The sequence below is a fragment of the Myotis myotis genome, unplaced genomic scaffold (genome assembly GCF_014108235.1).
Source record: "Myotis myotis isolate mMyoMyo1 unplaced genomic scaffold, mMyoMyo1.p scaffold_m19_p_1, whole genome shotgun sequence".
NCBI classification, from domain to species: Eukaryota; Metazoa; Chordata; class Mammalia; order Chiroptera; family Vespertilionidae; genus Myotis; species Myotis myotis.
In genome coordinates, this window is record NW_023416313.1 from 154297340 (window position 1) to 154312727 (window position 15388).

At 38.9% G+C, this 15388-nt stretch overlaps 1 protein-coding gene across 2 annotated transcripts in view; it reads right to left on the reverse strand.

The window, feature by feature from the left end:
* The window catches only part of DPH6 (diphthamine biosynthesis 6), a 180691-nt gene that overhangs the window by 15192 nt on the left and 150111 nt on the right, over window positions 1–15388 (reverse strand). The gene's annotated exons all lie outside the window — the stretch shown is intronic.

Below are 15388 nucleotides of genomic sequence, written 5' to 3' on the forward strand. Positions count from 1 at the left end.
GACACTATAAAGACAAACTCAAGCAAAGAGAGGGAAAGGAAACTTCTGTAGAAGAACTCACAGGAGCAAAGTAGATAGATTTCACCATGTTGGGTCATAAAGCAGAGAATCAGCAGGCAGAATTATGGCAGGTGGTTCATAATGGGAGCAGATAACAGGAACATTAGTTTTCCATGTAACCACTGTTAAGATAAGCTTTTTAAAAAACATTTTGAACATATGGGAATAACTTGGGTCATTGCATGGTTTATAAGAATGTTTGGGGGTCCGAGCATGTAAAAAGTAAATTCCTAATAAATAAGAATTACTTACGTGGGCCTATTTTTTTCTGACACACTTATTTATATAGATAAATATTCCTATCTATATAACTCAATTTGAGTGCTACTGATTATTGAACTGAAAGATTAAGGGCATCATACTTTCCTTATTTAATTTTCTATCACTTTAAAAGATTGTAATAATCCTGTGAGAATTTCTAATTACATCATTATTTTTTTTCCTTTTAAATCAGACTCATTTATCTGATAGTCATTTTAAAATTAGAGGGAAAAAAGGCAAATGAAATTGCACTTCACCCTCATCCTGCCCCCCACCCTCGACCATCTAGAGAAAACTATGAGGTTCATAAAATCCACTACAATTTCATTTTACAAATAATATGCTTAACATACACAATAATTGCATGCTGCATATATTCATCCATAGCACTTATTCAAGATGCACTTATTGAATACCTGTAGGTTTGTCATTGTTTTAAGTGCTGGGGATAACAATGGGGGCAGACATAAATTATACATATAACAGCTTACTGTCTGTAGGTATAGAAAGAATGTTAAACAAGCAATTACAATAGAGGGTAGTGGTAGCTTTGATTGATGCATGAGTGCTGTGGAGTGTATAGCAGGAGACCTAACTAGAAGGAACTCAAAGGGCTTTTCAAAGTAAGTAAAACTTAAGCTGAAGGATAAGGAACTAGGAAATGCTAGCGGGAGTGAGGGAGGGAGAGAGGGAAAAAGAGAGAAGACAGGAGAGAAGGAAAAACGGTTCCAGAAGGAACAGTGTGTGTTAAGGCCCAGAGCACATGATGATTACTAGAAATTGAAATAAGTTTGGCAAAGCTGGAACATAATTAGAAGAGTAATAATGAGATAAGGCTGAAAAGCTAGAAAGAGGACCGATCTTATGGGGCTTCACAAGCCATGCTGAATCATTATCCTAAGGTCAGTTGGGGGACTGGATGAAAGAATGTGAAGGTATTAAGCAAAACACACACACACACACACACATATATTTATTTATATATTATACATATAAAACACAATATACAGACAACAGTGTGGTGATAGCCAGAGGGAAAATGGATGAGGGCTAGGTGGAGCTGGGCAAAGTGGGAGGGGGGGAAAATGGGGAGAGAAAGAGACTTTGCTTGGGATGATGGGTGCACGATGCAGTGTGCAGATGATGTTTTGTTGAGTTGTACAAGTGAAACCTGTATGATTTTGTGAACTAATGTTACCCCAATAAATTCAATAAAAAATTATAGCAATCTCATAGATTTGTTAGATGACTAAGTAAAAATAATACATAAAATGCACTTAGCATAGAATATGGCGCTTAGTAAGCACTTCATAAATACACAACTGTAAAAACAGGTAAGGCACATGCTGTCGTGAGGCACAGTGAAATCAGCACTGCATAACTGGTTAAAAGCAGCAGCTTGGAAATAGTCGTTGGTTCAGATCCTAGCTCTGTCACTTTCTAGCTGTGCAATCTCAAGTCATACAATCTATCTGCACGTCGGATTGCTGATCTGTGAAATAGAGATGACACAGGACCTACCCCATAGAAAAGTTTAATGTATTGTGCAGAGCATAAAAAATAACCAAATACCTACTAATTTTATTTTTCCCTTTTCCAGAGTGGAGAACTACATTGATTTGCAAAGGTTACGTAGCTTAGAACTAAACAAAAGCAGAATCTAAAGTTATGTCCTAACTCTTACAAAATGATCATAAATAACAAACCTTAAGTCTATAGCCTAAACATCTCAATTATGCTCCAAGCTCATAGTTTCAAAACATATTCCTTTGGTTTATATTACCATTTAAAACTCAGTATGTTAAAAACCAAGCTTATCATGTTCTTTTTCATCCTGTTCTTCTCTACAAAAATATGTGCTTCTAATCTCCCCAGTCATTATGCATGGACTAATATTTGATACTTCATTTCCCAGCTATGGAAATTTGGTGCTAATTTCTTTTTCATTCTTCTGTCAAAATCTTTCTTTCAGTTGTGTTCTCCATCCCTACTGTCAGGGACTTCACACTCTAAGCCCTCACACCTGTTTCCTAAATCAGCATCTTACACTCTTTTTCATTTCCAACTTCTTCTTCTCCCAAATCCATAAATACTGTTGCCAGACTAAATTTCCTGAGACATATTTTAATAATATGAATCATTGCTGATAAGCCTTCTATAACTTGTTATTTCTTACGCTAAATAGGCTGGTCCATCTCTAAAGGTTAGTTATGGTTAGACCCTAAATCCCCACCTTGTTTCTTATTAATCTACCAACACTAGCTCTTAAGTTTCATTTAAACCAAATTCCTCATTGTCCCTGCATGTCTTCTTGCCAAGGTATCTTCATTCATCATATTGATTCACTTTGTTGCCACCATCCATGTGACTTTCACCCAATCCTTCAAACCAGTTTAGGTGCTAATCTTTCCATGACATCACCCTTGGCTACTCCAGGTCATATGGCCATCTTACACCTTCCCCCTACTTGTTAAACTCTACATTCCATAAAAAATTCAAAATATTTGGCTTATTTTTTACTCCTTATAGCAATTACCATAGAACTGGACACCTAAGAAGTATTTACAAATACTTATCATTCAATTCAGTTAGTACCACATGACATTGGCAATTAAGGGTTCATCCACAAAACACACTAAAGAAAATGTGAGGAACATGTTCAAAGTTATATACTGGAACAGCCACTAACTATGGAGGACCTCTACGTCTTTCAGAGCAACAATCAATGGACACTACTAAAGGTCAAATTCCTTAAAGTACACCTTTAAGAATTGTACTCCCTTCCTCTAAAACCTTCCACTTTTTTCACTGTTTAAATAATCAAATCCTTGCTTCAGTATTCAAAATCTTTCACCATTCAGCTTTAACCTCCTTTTCAGCTTCCTCTGCCAGTTCTCAAAATATCTTACAAACAATCAAACCAGTTAAAAATCAACGTATCTTTTAAGTCCAGAATGGCTGTTAATTCATCTCTAAAATTACTCAGCATTCTCTCAACATGTGAGCTTTTCCTCTGAAATTCTATGGCACATATATTCTTTTTTTTACTTTCTTAGTGTACATTCTAATACACCTTGTAATTTATATTTATAATAGTTATTGGACATCTCAACTATAAAGTTTCATATATCCTTCCAACTCAGTTATGTTAAAAATTCAAAATTTCCTATCAAAGATGTTTTGCCTCCTCTTGACTCTCAAGGTCAGTTAAGAGGGTTCCTTTTCATAAAGTCAGCACTGTAGAGAACAAGGCTTAAAATGCTTTATCTCTCACCCACAACATCAAATCAACTTTGGTGAAATTCTCTTTTGCTCTTTAAGTGATAGGTAGCTGGGATTGCAAATTGTGCTTTTGTCAAATCATAAGGAAGACAAGTTGACATATAGAATAGAGCTTGAAACAAAGCTTTACGCTTGAAATCTGCATTGCACTTATCCTGGTTTAGCTCTTCTACCACCCAAAAGAGTGGTATATACTCCTTAAGTAGTCAATACACATTTGCTTACCAATGACTCATGCTAGAAGTCAGATTTCCCAATTCTGTGGGAACAATCTTGGAAAAGCAACCAAATCTATACATTCATAATTTTTTAATGTAATATGGTTTCACTCTTCATCTAGCAGACAACTTTTAGTTAGATAATCTTAAGTAATTTCTTGAGCCCTAAATGGTTTGGCTCAGTGGATAGAGTGTCAGCCTGCAGACTGAAAGGTCCCAGGTTTGATTCCGGTCAAGGGCATGTACCTTGGTTGCGGGCACATCCCCAGTGGGAGGTGTGAAGGAGGCAGCTGATCAATGTTTCTCTCTTATCGATGTTTCTAACTCTCTATTCCTCTCCCTTCCTCTCTGTAAAAAATCAATAAAATATATTTTAAAAAAAGAAATTTCTTGAATAAAGAGCAGCTGCTGTTGGTAAAGATGGTTGACTGAATCCATGCATCTACTCTCACTACCTTCTAAACCTTATTGGAACATGTGTCTTAAAAAGGCATAACTCGTACAGATGGAGAACAGAAGAGAGAAAGGATAAAATCAACCAGTTTAGCAGAACAAGGTACACTGAGTCCTAGGCCAACAGTGGAGAATGCAGAGGATCAACCCAATTGACACAGCAAAATAACTCCTTCCTCTAAAACAACAGGGTGAGGAACTGTGGACACTGGATACCTGCAGAGATGAAGGGAAATGAAAAGGGCACCAAAATAAGAAGGGTTGGTAGGCAGTCTGTTTAACAAGCAGATATCCCTAGATCCCGTCCCTCTTGACTGGCAACTGCCTCCCTTCCACCAAGCAGAACACTGGAGATTTCTTCTCTATAGGGGAATTGGCCTGAGAAAAATTAGACACAGCTGAGGGCAGAGGCACTACACTATACAAAAAATAGAGGGATTTAGTTAATTTATGCACACAAGATTCTGAGAACTCTACCCAATTTCCCTGCTCAACTAAAAAAAAAAAAAAGCAGCAACATGCCTTCACTTCAATACCAGAGGCTAGAGAACCTTTTTTTGGGACCCTAACCAACATTACTTCCCTATAGTGAAAATCAAGTCACAAAGCCCCATCAACACATTTTGTGCTTAATATAAAAATGTTAGGCCCTACTCTTAAATATGAGCGGAACACCAAAGATTAGCAAAGGCATCTCTATATTGGAATCTAGAGACCAAATTAATGTAAAAAACAGACTATGCAGGGGAGAAGGAAATTAAAAAAGAAAACAAAAAACCTCCCAGGAACAAAAAATGGGATTTCATTATAGTAAGGATAGAGTATTATAGATTAAAAAAAAATTCAAAGAACAAAAACTGAGTTTTTAGAAATTAAAGATATGATATGAGAAAAGTTAATTGAAAAGTTTGAAGGTAAAATTAAGAAATTCTCCCAGAAAGGGCAAAAATAAATTAGATAAAAGTAGGAGAGAAAAATTAAAGAGACATCTAATTAATAGTAATAACATGAAGCAAAAACAGAGGGGCAATAAATACCAGTGAATCAATTCAAGAAAATTTCCCAGAACTGAAATTTTCAAACTGAAAATTCTACCTATCCAAACACAATGGATAAAAACGTAAGCACCCAAGTCCCAGTGCATAAGACTTTGCAATTCTAGAAGCAAAGAAATAGCTTACGTACTCACATAGAGGAGATGGAGAGAGAAATAATTAAGGTCACATATGAACAGTCAGCAGTGACAATAACTTTGAGCTTCTCAACAGCCTACCAATCTGTCATAAGTAAAACAATACTATCAAGATCCAGAGGAAAACATTCAAAAATGGAATTCTATGACCTGTTAAAGAATCAATCAAATGTTAGAAAAGGATATAGACATTTATACAATTGCATAGTGTTTCAAAAATATATACCTCCTATGGACCCATTCTTTAAAATTTTCTAGATAATGTGCTTTACAAAAATAAGAATAAACAAAGAAATACATTGGATCCAGGAAACAAGAGCTCCAACACAGAAGGAAGGTAAAGGGACCTCCAGAACTATGGCGAGATGCTAGGATGACAGCCTGTTACAGGTAGAGAAGGAAACCAGTCTAGATCACACCAAGTCAGAAGGCCCTGGAAAGGCTTCTACAAGAGGAGGAAACTGACAAAATACTTAATATGTTTGAACATCTGGATAAGAAATTAGAAAACTGGCAGTGAATATAGTATTGAATTAGTGACAAGTACATAGAGTACTAAATAAATGAAGAAAGCAAGACAATTAGTTCAAAGGGGAAAATAAAAAGTTGTATAGGAAAGGTTTATTATTAGTTTATTACCTAACTCAGCTGGGAATGGGTTTTCATAATTATGGTAATGTAAACACTGACTGTTGACCCAACTAGAACTGCAATATAACTATATGGGAAGATGGAAGGAGAGAATGAGTGCACATATGTGATGAGGCAAAGGGAGTTCAGACAGCTAAATCTGCATATTCTAGAGTGGGAAGTCAATAAATATGGCTAAAGGTGGGGGGAGGAGAACTGGGGGGAATCATGAAGCACTAATATAAACATGTAATTTAGAGATATGGAGGTAAATATCAAATGATCAACTTCAAGAGATAAGTCTGATGGCTTAATGGGAGGAGGGAAAGACTAGGAAGGTTGCACCGAAATTTGAAGAACTATTTGAGAGTACGAACTTTGACAAACATTGTAAAATATCACAAAAATAGAAATACTCTTAAACATTTAAAGAAACAGTTCTAAACCTTTAAAATTTGATGCAAGTTTTAAAATTTTATTTTATTTTTTAGACAGAGGAAGAGGAGGAAAGAGAGAGACAAAGAGAAACATTGATGTGAGAGAAACATCAGTCGGTTACCTCCTGAATGCGCCCCGGCTTGGATGGAACCCACAATCTGGGTATGTGCCATGACTGGGAATCAAACCTGCCACTTTTTGGTATATGGGATGACACTCCAACCAACTGAGCTACACTAGCCAGGGTGATACAACTTTCTAAATAAAATTCATCTCCTTTTTTGAACAAGAAGAAAATAATCCAAGGGGGGGAAACACCAAACATAAGCAGAATCCACTGTTCACTTATCAGGTGATAATTTTAGGAACCTTCAGAAGTTAAAGAAGTTTGATCTAGTTAATTTAGATTAATAAATGTACAAGCTTTAAAGTTGTATTTTTTGACCCAGAAATTACATTCCTAGGAATTTATCTAAAGAAAATAATAATCAGAAATATACATAAAGATTTATTAGGGCCCTGGCCAGTGTGGCTTAGTTGATTGGCTCACCATCCCTTACACCAAAAGGTAGCAGATTAGATTCCCAGGGCATATACCAAGGTTGCAGTTTTAATTCCCAGTTGGGGCATGTGCAGGAGGCAGCAGATCGATGTTTCTCTTTCACCTCAATGTTTCTCTCTCTCTCTAAAAGATAAGATTTACTAGGAAAGATGATAATCTTGAGTCATGAAATTATAATAATTTTTATTTTTTTAAATGTATTTTATTGATTTTTTACAGAGAGGAAGGGGAGAGGGACAGAGAGTCAGAAACATCGATAAGAGAGAAACATCGATGAGAGAGAAACATTGATTCAGCTGCCTCCTGCACACCTCCTACCGGGGATGCGCCCGCAACCAAGGTACATGCCCTTGACCAGAATCAAACCCAGGACCCTTCAGTCCCCAGGCCGATGCTCTATCCACTGAGCCAAACTGATCAGGGCATAATAATTTTTAAATAAATAACATTATTTAAAATAATTTAGAAATAACAAATATTTCCAAGAAATAATTTGTTAAATTTATGATGATATAGTCATATGTAGAATATGAATATGATGGAACCTACACAGCCATTAATTAATATATTTTCAAAGGAGATTTAGTTATATGGAAAAATAAGCATTGTTTAACATAAGGAAAAAAGACAAATTGTATGTATAGTTGAACCTAGTTATGTAAATAAAACTTGTATAAGTATTTAACTCTGTGAACTAGAAGAACAAGGAACTCTCAGGAAAGAATCCATTATGGAATATACCAACATGTTAGCAGTTCATGGGGCAAAAGAACTATGTTTTTTTAATTTGCTTCCCTACACTTCATCATATCTCTAATTTTCAGCAATAGGCAAGTATTTCTATGTTATTTTTAAAAAGCTGCCATTTATCTCTATTCCATATTCCATTTTTTTCTTTATCACAGACAAACATTTAAAACTATTTAATGTGTATCTTCTATCTATGCCCTTGCAAATGTATTATTATATTGTGCGCCTATAGTTTTAATTTATTTTAATGTTGATTTTATTCCTTCGGCATTTTGCTGTTGTATGCACATTGAATATATTTTTCTAACTACAGACTTGTCTTTCATAATGGGAACCTACCACATTTAACTACTGACTCCTCCAGAAATAGACATTCATATTTCCTCCAACAACCCCAACACCATAAAAAATAACCCTGCGAAGATTATTCTCTTATGTCCTCTTATGGACTGACAGAATTACTACTTCCAGGAGGACATGGATATTTAATCTAGGCACTGCAATATTGCCCTTCACAATAGTAGTAACAATCTATATTCTTAGAGGGGTTGTATAAATCACCACCTGCCAACAGTTGGCATTATCTATCTTTCTCATTTGTGCCAAACTAGTACAAAGTAACATCTCACTGTTGCTTTAACTTGTATTTCTCTGAATGCTGAATCAGTTTGAGCATGTCTTCATATCCATATTAGCTTAGGGGACATTCTTTATCTGCATAGTGGTTCTCCATAGCCTTTATCACTTTTCTGATAGAATTGCTATCTTACATCTTGATATATACCAGTTAATAATTCCTTGAGTGTTTTAAATATTACTCTAATTGTAGTGTCTAACATTTTTTTCTATATATTTTACAGAGATGAAAAGTTTCAGAATTATTCTTTAGTAATGGCAAATTTTACTTATAATAGTAAACATTGCTAACTTTTATTGAACACTTAGAATGTGCCAGATACTGAGCTAAGCACCTTACATATCATTCCATTGTTACTACTTCCATTTCAGGTAAGTAGTAGAATTAGTATTTGTACCTGGGCTCCTGGGTACAGAGGTAACTTACATCTGACCCCATGGGGTCTGAATGAACTATGGAAAGGACTCTTGCCTAAAGGTATCACCTTCCATTCACCACCCCTGCCACCAAATTCTATGATTCTCACAATTAATTATTCATTTCTGCCATAGCAGCACAATTTACAATAGCTAAGATTTGGAAACAGCTTAAATGCCCATCAGCAGGTGAGTGGATTCAAAAACTGTGGTACATCTACACAATGGAATACTACGCTCTGTAAAAAGGAAGGAACTCTTACCATTTGCAGCAGCATGGATGGACCTGGAGTGCATTATGCTAAGCGAAATAAGCAGGTCAGAGAAAGGTAAATATCACATGATCTCACTCATTTGTGGATTATAATGAACAACATAAACTGATGAACAAAAATAGATCCAGAAGTATAGAAGCATCAAATAGACTGACCAACCACAGAGGGAAGGCAGGGGAGTGGGGGGTGGGAGGTTAAGAGATCAACCAAAGGACTTGTATGCATGCATATAAGCATAACCCATAAACACAGAGAGTAGGAGGGTGAGGGCATGTGCTGGGGGTGGGAATGGCCGGGGAGAGGTCAATGGAAAAAAAAGGAGATATATGTAATACTTTAAACAATAAAGAATTTAAAAAAAATATTCATTTCTGCAAGGAAAATCATTATAATATGCAAAATCCTCTTAAAAATATTAACTCTTAGACACACTATAGGAAAGGGTTAATATATTAGCTAAATTGATTTACTATATTAAAAAGTCATGTCGACCCACATTATACAAGAGATACATGAGAAGTGGCTCAGGAGATCTGAGGCAGGTGAACAAAACGGGTCCCTCTTTCTCTGGCACCCCATACAAGTCTATAGGTTGTCTGTTTCCTCCCACTCTTCTTTTGGATTCCTTGACCTCTTCAGGAGAGTTGAGTCAACAAATTGAAAAATAAATATGGATTTGATCTTTTATGTCACTTAATGAGGTTAATATCATTATTCATAAAGACAAGGAGATATAGGCATTCCTTAAAATCTGATTTGTCTTAGGCAATAATACAGAAAATAGAATCTAAGACAGTAAGTTAAAAAATACCCTCTATTTGCAGAAAGAAGATATGGTTTGACTAATGATTCATTTGCTTTTATATTAGAACTAGAGGTCCGGTGCACAAAATTGTGCACTGGGGGGGGGTGTCTCTCAGCCCAGTCTGCACCCTCTCATAGTCCAGGAGCTTGTAGGGAGTGGGCCTTAGCTGTCAGCCAGACATTCTTATCAGTCGATTTGCATATTAGCCTTTTATGCCTGCAGAATCAGCTGAAACCAGCTCTCTGACATCCCCCCAAGGGTCCTGAATTGTGAGAGGGTGCAGGCCAGCCCAAGGGGCCCCACTGGTGCACGATCGGGTCCGGGGAGGGACATGGGAGGTTGGCCAGCCGGGGAGGGACTGCGGGAGGGCTCCAGGGCATATCTGTCCCATTTCGCTCAGTCCCAATCAGCTGGACCCCAGCAGCAAGCTAGCCTACTAGTCGGAGAGTCAGCCCCTGGTAGTCAGTGCATGTCATAGCAACTAGTCGACTTTCTGCCCCTTGGTGGTCAGTGTAAATCATAGCGAGTGGTTGAGTGGCCTTAGTATATCATTAGCATATTATGCTTTGATTGGTTGAATGGACGACTGGACACTTAGCATACTAGGTTTTTTTATTTTATATGATCATTGTTCTCTTGTATGTCAAGCAATTGATTGAGTTTCCTTTGTGAGTATATGCAAAAATGAAGGGGAAAAAGAAGAGTCTGAATGAAAATCTTGGTTGTGTATGATAACTGCTGTGAAAGAGGTGAGAAACAAATTGCTAACTAAAAATGTATTAAGCACTCTCTTTATGGTGAGCTCGTGGACACAAAGATTAGATTATGGAGAAGCCAGAGGAAAAGATACTGAGATAACTATTGAAGGGGAAAAATCCTTAAAATGTAAATTACCCATCAATATTCATTCATCTCTTTAGAGAAATTTTTACCATCCTGAAAGGATATTTGCCAAAATAAGCAAAAATAAGCACAGCTAAATTCTATAGTAAAATTTCTTCAAATATTACTTCCATTTTTCCCTCTCTCTTCTCCATTCCTGAAGTTCCAATTATATGTGTGATAAACTTCTCTCCCTTACATCTGCTATAATCTTTTCTTGATTTTCCATCCTGTATTCTCTGTGCTTCAGTCTGGATAGTTTATATCACATATTCTTCCAATTCTTAACTGTTTATACAACTGTATTAACTATACTGGTAAACCCATGTATTGTACTAGTATTCTTAATTTCAGGCATTCTATTTTTAAGTTCTAGAATTCAATTTGATTCTTTTATATAAATTCAAACTCTCCCCTAAAATAGTTCATAGGCACTTTAAAGTCTAAACTGATAATTGGATTAAATAAATATCCTCTGAGACTCTTTCTATTGTGTGTCTTTCTCTGTTTTGGTTATCTCGTCCGTTCTCCTGATATGGTTGGTAATTAAAAAAGAATAAGTTTACTGGCTTGGTAATTTTTGACTGCTTTTAGAAACTGTGCGTGAAATCTTTTAGAGATAATCTGAGGCTTTGAACCACCTTATCGTTCTTAGGAAAGAAATAGGCAATAAGAGTAGGATCAGATTTCTTTAATTCAGTCTAGGATTGATATGATTCAAAGTTGGATGTAAGTATTTGCAAGAACTGGACTGTTTCCAGTTTGCCTTAACTATTAGGGTGCAGCCTATTTAAGAGTCCAACTGGAATTGGTTAGAGTTAGCCAAGTCCTCTGCCCTCTGCCACCTGGGAGCAAGCCTAAGCCAGCAAGTTGTTATCTCCTGAGGGGTCCCAGACTGTGAGAGGGCACAGGCCGGGCTGAGGGAACACCCCCCGCCCCCACGAGTGCACAAATTTTTGTGCACCAGGCCTCTAGTGTTTAGAGTTAGCCAGGTCCACTCTGCTTCGGTTTGCCCTGAATTCTGATTTTTGTCTCCACAGTCTATTAAGCCGATGAAAGCCCTACTCAGCTTCTTAGCTGAAGTGTTATCCTCAACTTCTTGGCATCCCTGTATTATTTTTTTTAATCAGAAAGTTCTTTAATGGGAAATGAGACCATAGTCAGAACTTTCATCCTCTCTGGAATTTTGATAATTCAAATTATCTCAGTTTTTATCATTCCTTAATGCCTTCCAATATTACTTTTGTTTTAATTTCATACAACTTTTCTAGTTGTTTGTATTGAGTTTGTCTGATGCAAGTTATCCCATCAAAGCTGAAAATATCTATTTAATATCTATTAAAACATATATACCCTCTGACTCAGCATTTCCATTCTAGGATCTTATCCTACAGAAAAGCTCATACATGCCCCCAAAACATATGTATAATAATATTCATCTAGTGTTATTTGTAATAGCAAAAGACATAAAAGATACCAGTAAAGAATAAAGACCATCAATAAAAAACAGGTTCAATATATTATCCACGTAATAGAACACAATGTTGTTGTGGAAACAAATGACCTGGATTTTTAATGTGTTAAAATGGAGGATGAAAAATAATGTGCATATTATATTCCAATTTAGGTAAAACTGGATAAATGCATGCATATATATTTATATATGCAAAAGTGGTTTTGAAGAGATATATTAGAATACAAAAGAGTGGTTCATCTGAAAAAGAACAGAAAACTGGGGTCTTTGATTCAGTGGAAGATTTTTCATTATTTTAGAGTGGTTGAATTCACTTTTTACATAGTGCATGCTGAAATTTTATAATAAACACTAGAGGCCTGGTGCACAAAAATTTGTGCACTCGTGGGGGCGGGGGGTGTTCCCTCAGCCCGGCCTGTGCCCTCTCACAGTCTGGGACCCCTCAGGAGATAACAACTTGCTGGCTTAGGCTTGCTCCCAGGTGGCAGAGGGCAGGCCCAATCCCTAGGTGCAGCCCCTGGTCGGGCTCAGAGCAGGGCCGATTGGGGAGTTGGGGCACCGCCCCCTGTCACACTCAAGGCAGGGTCAATGGGGACGTTGCGGCGCCACCCCCTGTCACCCACAGAGCAGGGTCGATCAGGAGGTTGGGGAGCTCCCCCCTGTCACTCACAGAGCAGGGCCCATCAGGGGGTTGGGGAGCTCCCCCCTGTCACGCACAGAGCAGGGCCCATCAGGCCCTCACCCAGACTGGCCAGGCACCCCAGTGGGGACACCCACCCTGAAGGGTGTGTGACCAGCTGCAAACAGCCATCATCCCCTCACCCAGGCTGGCCAGACACCCCAGTGGGGACCCCCACCCTGATCCAGGACACCCTTCAGGGCAAACCAGCTGGCCCCCACCCGTGCACCAGGCCTCTATTCTATATAGTAAAAGGGTAATATGCCTCCCAGCACCGGGATCAGCGGAGCCGAGAGGCCTCTCGGCACCGGGATCAGCGTGACAGGGGGCAGCGCCCAAACCCCCTGATCCCCCTGTGGCTCTGTGTGTGACAGGGGGCGGGGCCACAACCTCCCTATCCGCCCTGCTCTGTTCGTGACAGGGGAAGGCGCCCCAACCCCCTGATCGGCCCTGCTCTGTGGGTGATAGAGGGTGGCGCCCCAACCCCCAACCCCCATGGGCCCTGCTCTGTGTGTGATGGGGTAGAGCCATAACCTCCCCATCGGCCCTGCCCTGAGTGTGACAGTGGCGGCATCCCAACCGCCTGATTGGCCCTGCTCTGTGTGTGACAGGGGCGGTGCCCCAACTCCCCTATCGGCCCTACTCTGTAAGTGACAGGGGGGAGCTCCTCAACCCCCTGATGGGCCCTGCTCTGTGCGTGACAGTGGCGGCGCCCCAACCCCCTGATTGGCCCTGCTCTGTGGGTGATAGAGGGCGGCTCCCCAACCCCCTGATCCGCCCTGCTCTGTGTGTGACTGGGGGCGGTGCCCCAACTTCCCTATCGGCCCTACTCTGTGAGTGACAGGGGGGACCTCCTCAACCCCCTGATGCTTATTTTACTTAGCATAATTCTCTCCAGGTCCATCCAGGCTGTGGCAAAGGGTAAGGTATCCTTCCTTTTAAAGGCTGAGTAGTATTCCATTATATGAACGTACAATAGCTTTTTTATCCACTCATTTATACTGATGGACACTTGGACTGCTTCCAAATTTTGGCTATTGTAAATAACACTGCAAGTATCATATAATTTGACTCATATGTGGAATCTAATGAACAAAATAAACTAACAAATAAAATAGCAACAGACTCATAAACAGAGAACAGACTGACAGTGGTCAGAGGGGAGAGGGGTTGTGGGCTGAGTGTAAAATGAAAAGGGATTAATTAAAGAAAAATAATCCATGGATACATACAACAGTAGGGTGATTACCCAAGGGAAAGAGGGGTACAGGGAGATCCAAGAGGGAATAGGGGGGATAAGTGGTGATAGAAAGAGACTTGACTTGAGGTGGTGAACACACAATACAATATACAGATGATGCATTGTAGAATTGTATACCTCAAACCTACATAATTTTATTAACCAAATGTCACCTCAATACATTTGAAAAAAAAGAGAAAAAAAGAAGAAAAAAGAGAAAAAAGAAAAAAGATTGCTGCAATAACGTAGGGCAGACCCTAATGCAGTGACAATAAGGATTAAAAGAGACAAATAATAAGATAGTAAGATGATAGAATTAAAAGAACTTGGAGCCCTATCTATATATATAAAAGCCTAAGTGACATTACAACCTGTCTCTATGACAACACACTGACCAGCAGGGAGTAGACACTCAATGCAGGAGCTATTCTCTGGTGGTCAGTGTGCTCCCACAGCCAACCTCCTGCTGCTGGCCAATCTCCCGCAGTCCCTCCCCCCGGCCATCCAGTCTCAGTTGGCCCTGATCGGGTCTGGGAGAGACCGCCCTTATCAGCCCCGATCACCGGCCAGGCTGAGGGACCCCACCCGTGCATGAATTTGTGCACCAGGCCTCTAGTTCATAAATAATGGAATATGTGAAATCATTTATTACAATTCACTTTTTTTTGCTTAGACAACTGAGTAGAGAATGGGACCCCTCACTGCCAGGAAAGAAATGTTCAGTTCTGCAGTCAAGGTTGAGGTGCTTGAGGACATCTAAGACAGGAAGGTGTTAACACATGCCTGGAGCATATGAAGAAATGGAAGAACAGACTTAATTGGCATAAGAATAAAATTGGCAGTTGAAGTCCTGGGGATATCTAACATCACCACAGGAGGAAGGCTATGGATGGAACCACAACATATAAGGGGTGAAATATATATGGTAAGCCACACAAGTAAGCTAAGGAAGTACTCAGAAGGTTTAGGAGTGAATGGCATCATAGAAGCCAATGGACGACAGTTTCAAGAAGGCATACTCTCTTTCAAAGAAGTCTAGAAAGGCAGGGCCTCAAGTGTGTTATTGATATTGAGGAACCAGAAGATGATATACTTGATCACTGTTTTAGAATTTCCTAGTGCTTGTTTAGAGAT